This window comes from Arachis ipaensis, chromosome B8 (assembly GCF_059453495.1).
Source record: "Arachis ipaensis isolate K30076 ecotype BB chromosome B8, ASM5945349v1, whole genome shotgun sequence".
NCBI lineage: Eukaryota > Viridiplantae > Streptophyta > Magnoliopsida > Fabales > Fabaceae > Arachis > Arachis ipaensis.
The window spans coordinates 93885808-93895905 of NC_142443.1; the positions used below are offsets into that span (position 1 = coordinate 93885808).

At 39.3% G+C, this 10098-nt stretch overlaps 1 non-coding gene across 1 annotated transcript; it reads left to right on the top strand.

Moving 5' to 3' along the window:
- Nucleotides 1–492: 492 nt before the first annotated feature.
- LOC148548863 (small nucleolar RNA R71) lies at nucleotides 493–600 on the top strand. Its single transcript, XR_015897777.1, has one exon. It is a non-coding gene; the product is annotated as a small nucleolar RNA R71 (small nucleolar RNA).
- Nucleotides 601–10098: the final 9498 nt, after the last annotated feature.

Here is a 10098-nt window from a genome sequence, read left to right on the forward strand (position 1 = left end):
TGTTTCTTCCACTATTATTAAAGCCTTGTTGAGGCTTTTGATCCTTCCAGGAGAGATTTGGATGATTTCTCCATGAGGGATTATAGGTGTTTCTATAGGGTTCACCCATGTAATTCACCTCTGCTATTGCAGGGTTCTCAGGATCATAAGCTTCTTCTTCAGAAGATGCCTCTTAAGTACTGTTGGATGCAGCTTGCAATCCATTCAGACTCTGAGAAATCATATTGACTTGCTGAGTTAATATTTTATTCTGAGACAATATGGCATTCGGAGTATCAATTTCAAGAACTCCCTTCCTCTGAGGCGTCCCATTACTCACAAGATTCCTTTCAGAAGTGTACATGAACTGGTTATTTGCAACCATGTCAATGAGTCTTGAGCTTTTGCAGGCATTTTCTTTAGGTGAATGGATCCACCTGCAGAATGGTCCAATGACATCTTTGATAATTCAGACAGACCATCATATAATATATCCAGGATGGTCCATTCTGAAAGCATGTCAGAAGGACACCTTTTGGTCAGTTGCTTATATCTCTCCCAAGCTTCATAGAGGGATTCACCTTCTTTCTGTTTGAAGGTTTGAACATCCACTCTAAGCTTGCTAAGCTTTTGAGGAGGAAAGAACTTGGCAAAGAAAGCCGTGACCAACTTATCCCAAGAGTTCAGGCTATCTTTAGGTTGAGAGTCCAACCATATTCTAGCTCTGTCTCTTACAGTAAATGGGAAAAGCATAAGCCTGTAGACCTCGGAGTCAACCCCATTGGTCTTAACAGTATCACAGATTTACAAGAATTCAGTTAAGAACTAAAAAGGATCTTCTGATGGAAGTCCATGAAACTTGCAATTCTGCTGCATCAGAGAAACTAATTGAGGCTTTAGCTCAAAATTGTTTTCTCCAATGGCAGGGATTGAGATGCTTCTTCCATGTAAATTAGAATTTGGTGCAGTAAAGTCACCAAGCATCTTCCTTGCATTGTTATTATTTTTGGCCATGTCTCCTTCTTTTTCAAAAATTTCTATCAGATTTTCTCCAGAGAGTTGTGCTTTAGCTTCCCTTAGCTTCCTCTTCAGAGTCCTTTCAGGTTCAGGATCAGCTTCAACAAGAATGTTCTTATCCTTGTTCCTGCTCATATGAAAAAGAAGAGAACACAAAAGAAAATATGGAATCCTCTATGTCACAGTATAGAGATTCCTTATGTAAGTATAAGAAGAGAAGAGTAGAATGAAGAAAAGAAAAGATGAAGAATTCGAACACAGAGAGAGAGAGAGGGTTCGAATTTTAAATTAAAATAAAAGGAAAATATTTTTGTTTCCATTTTAAATATTAGTTAAAATTCGAAATTAAGAAGGAAAATAAAATTAAAATGAAATTTAAAACAATTAGTTAATGAAAAGTAATTTTGAAAAAGAGGTTAGTAATTTTCGAAAATTGGAGAGAGAAAGGTAGTTAGGTAGTTTTGAAAAAGATATGATTGAAACAAAAAACTTTTAAAATCAAACAAAAAGTCAAGTAGTTAATTGAAAAAGGTTTGAAAATCAATTTTGAAAAGATAAGAAGTTAGAAAAAGATTTTGAAATTAAAATTGAAAAAGATATGATTGAAAGATATTTTGAAAAAGATTTGAAAAGAAAATTTAAAAAAGATTTGATTTTGAAAATTAAAGTTGATTACTTGAATAACAAGAAACAAAAACAGTAGTACTTGAAATTTAAAGTTGATTACTTCGAAAATATGAAGTAAAAAAAAGAAAAAGATTTCGAAAATTAATTTTAAAAATTTTTTAAAATATGTAAAAAAAATTGAAAAAGATTTGATTTTTGAAAAAGATTTGAAAAGGGTAGAATTTTTAAATTGAAATTTTGACTTGATTAGCAAGAAACAACTAAATTTTAAAACTTTTTGACTAAATCAATCCAAAATATCGAAATTTATGAGAAGAAAAAGGGATAGATATTTTTTTGATTTTTAAATTTTAATGATTAGAGAGAAAAATATCAAAAAGACTCAATAAATGAAAATTTTGGATCAAAACAAATGATGCACGCAAGAACACTATGAATGTCAAGATGAACACCAAGAACACTTTGAATGTCAAGATGAACACCAAGAACTTATTTTTTAAAATTTTTAAGAAAAGAAAACATGAAAGACACCAAACTTAGAAATTTTTAATTTTTTTAAACACTATGAATGCAAGAATGCATATGAAAAACAAAATGCAACACACAACAAGAAGATGTGAAGATCAAACAAGAGGATTCGTCAAGAACAACTTGAAGATCATGGAGAATGTAATGCATGAATTTTTGAAAAATACAAGAAAGAGATAAACATGCAATTGACACCAAACTTATGACTTGACACTAGACTCAAATAAGAAACACAAAATTAATTTTTTTGATTTTATGATTTTATAATTTTTTTGGATTTTTTCGAAAATTATTTTGGGAAAAACAAAAAAGAAGAAATTTTTTTTGTATTATTTTTGAAAATAAGAAATAAAAAGCTTAAAAATAAAATAAAATTACCTAATTTGAGCAACAAGATGAACCGTCAGTTGTCCAAACTCGAACCATCCCCAGCAACGGCGCCAAAAACTTGGTGCACGAAATTGTGATCCTTAACAACGGCGCTAAAAACTTGGTGCTCAGAACGTAATTCACACACTTTGTCACAACTTTGCACAACTAACCAGCAAGTGTACTGGGTAGTCCAAGTAAAAAACCTTACGTGAGTAAGGGTCGATCCCACGGAGATTGTCGGCTTGAAGCAAGCTATGGTCACCTTGTAAATCTCAGTCAGGCTGATTCAAATGGTTATAGAATCTTAATAATTTAAAATATAATTAAAATATAAATAGGATAGAGATACTTATGTAAATCATTGGTGAGAATTTCAGATAAGCGTATAGAGATGCTTTCGTTCCTCCTGAACCTCTACTTTCCTGCTGTCTTCATTCAATCATTCCCACTCCTCTCGATGGCAAGCTTTGTGTAGGGCATCACCATTGTCAATAGCTACTTCCCATCCTCTCAGTGAAAATGGTCCAAGATGCGTTGTCACCGCACGGCTATTTATTTGTCAGTTCTTGATCGTACTGGAATAGGATTCAGTAATCCTTTTGCATCTGTCACTACGCCCAGCACTGGCGAGTTTAAATCGCGTCACAGCCATCCCTTCCCGGATCCTACTCGAAATACCACAGACAAGGTTTAGACTTTCTGGACCTCAAGAATGGCCACCAATAGTTCTAGCCTATACCACAAAGACTCTAATCTCATGATCAGAAGGCTAAGAGATACACATTCAAGCTTGTTTGCATGTAGAACGGAAGTGTTTGTCAAGCACGCATTCATAAGTGAGAATGATGATGAGCGTCACATAATCATCACATTCATCATGTTCTTATGTGCGAATGGATATCTTAGAGAAGAAATAGGCTTGAATTGAATAGAAAAACAGTAGTACTTTGCATTAATTCATCATGAACAGCAGAGCTCCACACCTTAATCTATGATGTGTAGAAACTCTACCGTTGAAAATACATAAGAACAAGGTCCAGGCATGGCCGAATGGCCAACCTCTCCGAATGGCATATGAATTCGAAAATTAGGGAAAACGACCCTTAGTACAATAGTAAGAGTTCCATTTATCCTAAACTAGTTACTAGGGTTACAGAAATAGGTAAATGATGCAGAAATCCACTTTCGGGCCCACTTGGTGTGTGCTTGGGCTGAGCATTGAAGCTTTCACGTGTAGAGGTCTTCCTTGGAGTTGAACACCAGTTTGTAACCTATTTCTGGCGTTTAACTCTGCTTTACAACCTGTTTCTGGCGTTTAACTCCAGAATAGGGCAGAGAGCTGGCGTTGAACGCCAGTTTTCGTCATCTAAACTCGAGCAAAGTATAGACTGTTATATATTTCTGGAAAGCCCTAGATGTCTACTTTCCAACGCAATTGAGAGCACGCCATTTGGACTCCTGTAGCTCCAAAAAATCTACTTTGAGTGCTGGGAGGTCAGAATCCAACAACATCTGCAGTCCTTCGTCAACCTCTGAATCTGATTTTTGCTCAAATCCCCCAATTTCAGCCAGAAAATACCTGAAATCATAGAAAAACACACAAACTCATAGTAAAGTCCAGAAATGTAATTTTTATTTAAAAACTAATAAAAATATATGAAAAACTAACTAAATCATACTAAAAACTATGTAAAAACAATGCCAAAAAGCATATAAATGATCCGCTCATCAGTGATTGACGCAGACGCGTCAGTGACGCAGTCGTGTGGGGCGATTTGTGCCAAAGGCACGCCTCCAGCCACGCTCTCACGTTACTCTCCTGCGACGCGGACGCGTCGGCGTCGCTGTCGGCGCCCCGTTTTTTTTTTTTTTGTTAAAAAATATGCAAATGCAGATGCAAACTAAATGTGCTAATAATGAGAAGAGTTATTGAAAAAGAAAACTAAGAATAAAGAAAGGAACGATCATACCATGGTGGGTTGTCTCCCACCTAGCACTTTGCTTTAACATCCTTAAGTTGGATGCTCTACTAGCTCAGTCTTCTGCTGTGAGTGCATCCTCCAAGAGGAAGATTTCTAACTCCTTGTTTTTCATCACCTTCTCACCATGATACAGCTTCAAACGATGTCCATTAACTTTGATGAGTTCAGAGCTTGAAGGATGACTTAGGTGAAAAACTCCGTACGGCTCAGCCTTCTCTACTCTATATGGACCTTCCCATCTTGATCTCAACTTGCCTGGCATGAGCCTCAGTCTAGATTTGTAAAGGAGGACTAAGTCCCCAAGTTAGAACTCTTTCCTCTTGATGTGCTGATCATGTACAGCCTTCATCTTTTCTTTGTACAGCCTTGAGTTCTCATAAGCTTCTAGGCGAAGGGTTTCCAATTCTTGCAATTGCAACTTCCTTTCAGCTCCGACTTTCTCAAATCCCATGTTGCACTCCTTTACTGCCCAAAAGTTTTTGTGCTCTACTTCAACTGGAAGATGATAGGTTTTTCCATAAACTAAGCGGAAGGGACTCATCCCAATGGGTGTCTTGTATACTGTTCTGTATGCCCAAAGTGCATCTTGTAGCCTGGTGTTCCAGTCTCTTCTATGAGGTTTGACTATCTTCTGCAATATGCACTTTATCTCTCTATTAGACATCTCGACTTGCCCTAGTCTGAGGATGGTAGGCTGTTGCTACTTTATGAATTATTCCATGCTTCTTCAGTAATCCTGTTAGTCTCCTGTTACAAAAATGGGTGCCTTGATCGCTCACGATTGCTCGCGGTGATCCAAAGCGACAAATAATGTGGTTTCTAACAAAGGAAACAACAGTGTTAGCATCATCAGTGCGGGTAAGAATTGCTTCCACCCATTTAGAAATGTAATCTACAACTAACAATATATAAAAATAACCATTAGAATTTTGAAATGGACCCATGAAGTCAATGCCCCAAACATCAAATATTTCATAGAAAAGCATAATCTGTTGAGGCATCTCATCCCTCTTAGATATATTACCAAATTTTTGGCATGGGAAACAGGATTTACAAAATTCAGCAACGTCTTTAAAAAGTGTAGGCCACCAGAATCCACAGTCTATGATTTTTCTAGCTGTCCTTTGAAGGCCAAAATGTCCTCCACTCTCAGATGAGTGGCAGTCATCTAAAATGGACTGGAATTCTGATTGAGGCAAACACTGTCTAATTACCTGGTCAGCGCCACATCTCCATAAACATGGGTCATCCCATATATAATATTTAGACTCGCTTTTCAGCTTGTCTCTTTGATGCTTAGTCAAGTTTGGAGGAAAGGTGTGGCTAACTAGATAATTAGCTACAGGTGCATACCAAGGGACTACCCCAGATACTGCTTACAGGTTATCAAAAGGGAAATTATCAGCTATAGGAGTGAAGTTATCCTTAATGTGCTCAAGGTGACTCAAGTGGTCTGCCACCAGATTCTGGTTACCACTCCTATCTTTAATTTCTAAATCAAATTCTTGTAGTAGCAGTATCTAACGTATAAGCCTTGGTTTGGACTCCTTTTTAGCTAATAAATACTTTAGAGCTGCGTGGTCTGAGTACACTACTACTTTAGTACCAAGTAAATAGGCTCGGAATTTATCCAGAGCGAAAACAATAGGAAGAAGCTCTTTCTCAGTAGTAGTGTAATTAGACTGAGCAGCGTCTAAAGTCTTAGACGCATAAGCAATGACAAAAGGATCCTTACCTTCACGCTGAGCCAGCGTTGCTCCTACTGCATGGTTGGAGGTGTCGCACATTATTTCAAATGGAAGGCTCCAGTCTGGTCCTCTCACAATTGGAGCTTGAGTCAGGGCAGTCTTCATCTTATCAAACGCTTGTTTGCAATCCTCACTGAACTCGAACTCAATATCTTTCTGCAGTAGTCTGGATAAGAGAAGTGCTACCTTACTAAAGTCCTTAATGAATCTCCGGTAAAAACATGCATGGCCAAGGAACGAATGGAATTCCCTCATAGAGGATGGGTAAGGTAAACTAGAAATGACATCCACCTTTGCTGGATCTATAGAAATGACAGTATTAGACACAACATGTCCTATGACAATACCTTGTTTTACCATAAAGTGACATTTTTCAAAATTCAATACAAGGTTTGTACTGACACATCTATCTAATACTCTAGACAAACTATCCAAGCAAAGATTAAAGGAATCACCATAAATGCTAAAATCATCCATAAACACCTCCATACAGTCCTCAATAAGGTCAGAGAAAAGACTTATCATACACCATTGGAAAGTAGCTGGTGCATTGCACAAGCCAAAGGGCATTCTCTTATAAGCATAAGTCCCAAAAGGACATGTAAAAGTGGTCTTCTCCTGATCTTCAGGAGCTATATGAATCTGGAAGTAGCTTGTGTAACCATCTAAAAAGTAATAATGTGATTTACCTGACAGGCGATCCAGCATTTTATCGATGAATGGAAGAGGATGGTGATCCTTACGAGTGGCCTGGTTTAGGCGCCTATAATCAATGCAGACCCTCCAAGCGTTCTGGACTCTGGTTGCCATGAGCTCTCCATGCTCATTCTTCAGTGTAGTGACTTCAGACTTCTTGGGCACCACAGGTACTGGGCTTACCCATTTACTGTCTGAGATGGGGTAGATGATATCTACCTCCAGTAGTCTGGTCACTTCTTTCTTGACAACCTCTAAGATAGTGGGGTTCAGTCTTCTCTGGGGTTGACGAACAGGCCTTGCTCCCTCTTCTAGAAATATTATGTGCTCACAAACTTGAGGGTTGATGCCTACTATGTCTGCCAAACTCCACCCAATTGCCTTCTTATGCCTCCTCAGCACACTAAGTAACTGCTCTTCTTGTTGAGAAGTGAGTTCCCGTGCAATGATAACTGGAAACTTCTGCTTGTCCTCAAGGTAAGCATATTTGAGGTGTGGAGGGAGGGGTTTTAATTCTAACTTCTACTCATGGCCAGGCTCTGGATTGTCTGGAGTTGGCGACAATGATAAAGTACTTTCATTGTCCTCAGCAAGTGTCCTATGTACTTCTCTTCGAACTCCTCCTACTGAACTTCAGCCATGGTTTCATCTATGATGTCAAACTGAAGGATTGAATGATCTTCTGGAGGGTGCTTCAAAACTCCATTCAGATTGAAGCTTACTACTCGGCCGTCTATTTCAAAAGAGTATGTTCCTGAAAAAGCATCCAATTTGAACTTCGAGGTCTTCAGGAATGGTCTTCCGAGTAGGCTTGATGATGGCTTCTCTGAGTCATTTTGGGGCATCTCCAGGATATAAAAGTCAATGGGAAATGTGAGCCCCTTAATGCCCACTAATACATCTTCAACAACTCCAACCACTGTAATAATGCTTTTATCTGCTAACACAAAATGAGCTGCCGACCTTTTTAAGGGAGGGAGCCTCAGAATATCATATATGGACAAAGGCATTATACTCACACATGCTCCTAAATCACACATGCAGTCAGAAAATACCACACCACCAATAGTACAATTAACAATACATGGACCTGGATCACTACACTTTTTAGGTATACCTCCCATTAAAGCAGATATAGAACTACCTAAAGAAATAGTTTCTAATTCATTAATTTTGTCTTTATGTATACATAAATCTTTTAGAAACTTTGCATATTTAGGTACCTGCTGAATGACATCAAAAAGGGGAACAGTTACCTCAACCTTTTTGAATATTTCTACCAATTTGGGATCAGGTTCCAACTGCTTCCTGGGCTTCCTTGCAAGTTGTGGAAATGGAATAGGAATGGCGTTTTCTATAGTGTCTGCGCCCTTCGGTGCTTCTTCCTGTGGTTGAGCTTCTTCTTCTTCAGCCATGTCCTGTATGTCCTCTTCCTCCTCAACATCTTCTATTTCCACTACCTCTTTAGCTGAGGCGTGTTCTGGTGGGCATGGCTCCTCCTGATTCCTCTATTGCAATATGGTTCTGGACCTTAGGGTAATGGCATTGATGCCACCCTTTGGATCGGGTAGGGGTTGAGGGGAATTCCACTGGAGCTTGTGTGTTGAGTGTTTGAAGTGTTGGGTTATGCCAGCTGAGAGATGAGAGCTTGTATAGCAGATGCTAGGCCATTAAGTGAACTTTCCATGTTCCTTTGTTCTTGTGCAATGGATTGAAGAGCCTCGTCACTCGGAGAAGAATAAGATTGAGTAATCTGTGGAACTTGTTGTTGGTTGTGCTGTGGTCTTTGGGACTGTCTCAGGTGGGGTGCTCTGTAAGGCTGGTTCTGGTTCTGCTGCCTGTTGTTGTTATTATTCCACCTCTAATTTTCCTGATTTTCTCTGCCTCCTCTGTTATAGTTTTCCCTCCAATTCTGGTTAGAATTATCTCTCCAACCTTGGTTAGAACTGTCTTGCCATCCATGGTAGTAACTGCCACATTGATTGTACCCTTGGTTAGGGCGGTCATAGAAGTTATGAGTGGATGCCACAGTGTTGTCTTCCTGCTGGAGCTGCAGACATTCATCAGTATAATGGCTGTAATCAGCACAGATCCCACACACTCTCTGTGGGACTAACTGTTGGCTTTGCTGTGCTTGTTGTTGACTCAACTGCATCTGCTTCAGTAAGTTGGTTATTTCACATATACTCTGAGTCAGAGCAGTGGTTTCTTTGCTAGAAGATACCTCTGCAACAACTTTTGACCGGCCTTGTTTCTGTCGGTGATTCCTAGTAGATTCAGCTAAGTCGTTGATCAGTTGCCATGCCTCATCAGTGGTCTTGTACTTTTTCATAGACCTATTGCTAGCACTTTCCAATGTGGTCTTATCTTGAGGCCTCATGCCCTGTGTGACGTAGCCGAGCAACACTATCTTGTCAATCATATGGTGGGGGCATGCTTCCAGAAGGTTGTTGAAGCACTCCCAGTATTCGTAAAGAGTCTCGGATTCGTCCTGGACAATCATGGAAATGTCTTTCCTCAGTTTGTCAGTAACTTCAGCTAGGAAGATTTTTTCCAAAAATTCTCTTCTGAGCATATCCCAGTCAGAAACAGTTGCTGCGGGTTGAGTGTAGTACCACTCTCTCGCCTTTCCCTTAAGAGAGAACGGGAAAGCTTTCAACAGAATAAAAGTTTTATCTTAACCATCATGCCTGACAGTAGAACAGGCCGCTTGGAAATCCCTCAGGAGCTTGATAGGCTCTTGAGCAGGTAAGCCATGAAACTTAGGCATCATGTTGAATTGTGCAGTCTTTATTTCAAAATCTGTGGCCATTGTTGGGTGATGCACTTGAAACGGTTGCATTGTAAAATCGAGGGCTCCAGCCTCCTGGATAGTAATTCTCCTAGGTGCTACCATGTCACCTGTACATAAATCAACCGAAGGATAGAAATGAGGAGGGAAAAGAAAAATTAGGATTTGGGAAAGAGAAAGATAAGATATTTGGCAAATTAGGATAAGTTGTGCGGCGCAAGCAATGCGGACGCATGGGGTACGCGTTCACGCGGATGGCGCTTAAATGAATCGACGCGGTCGCGTTGGTCATGCGGACGCGTGACTCGTTTTGTGCAACTGGCGCTCGCACAACTCTCTGTTCAAAACTCATTATTGC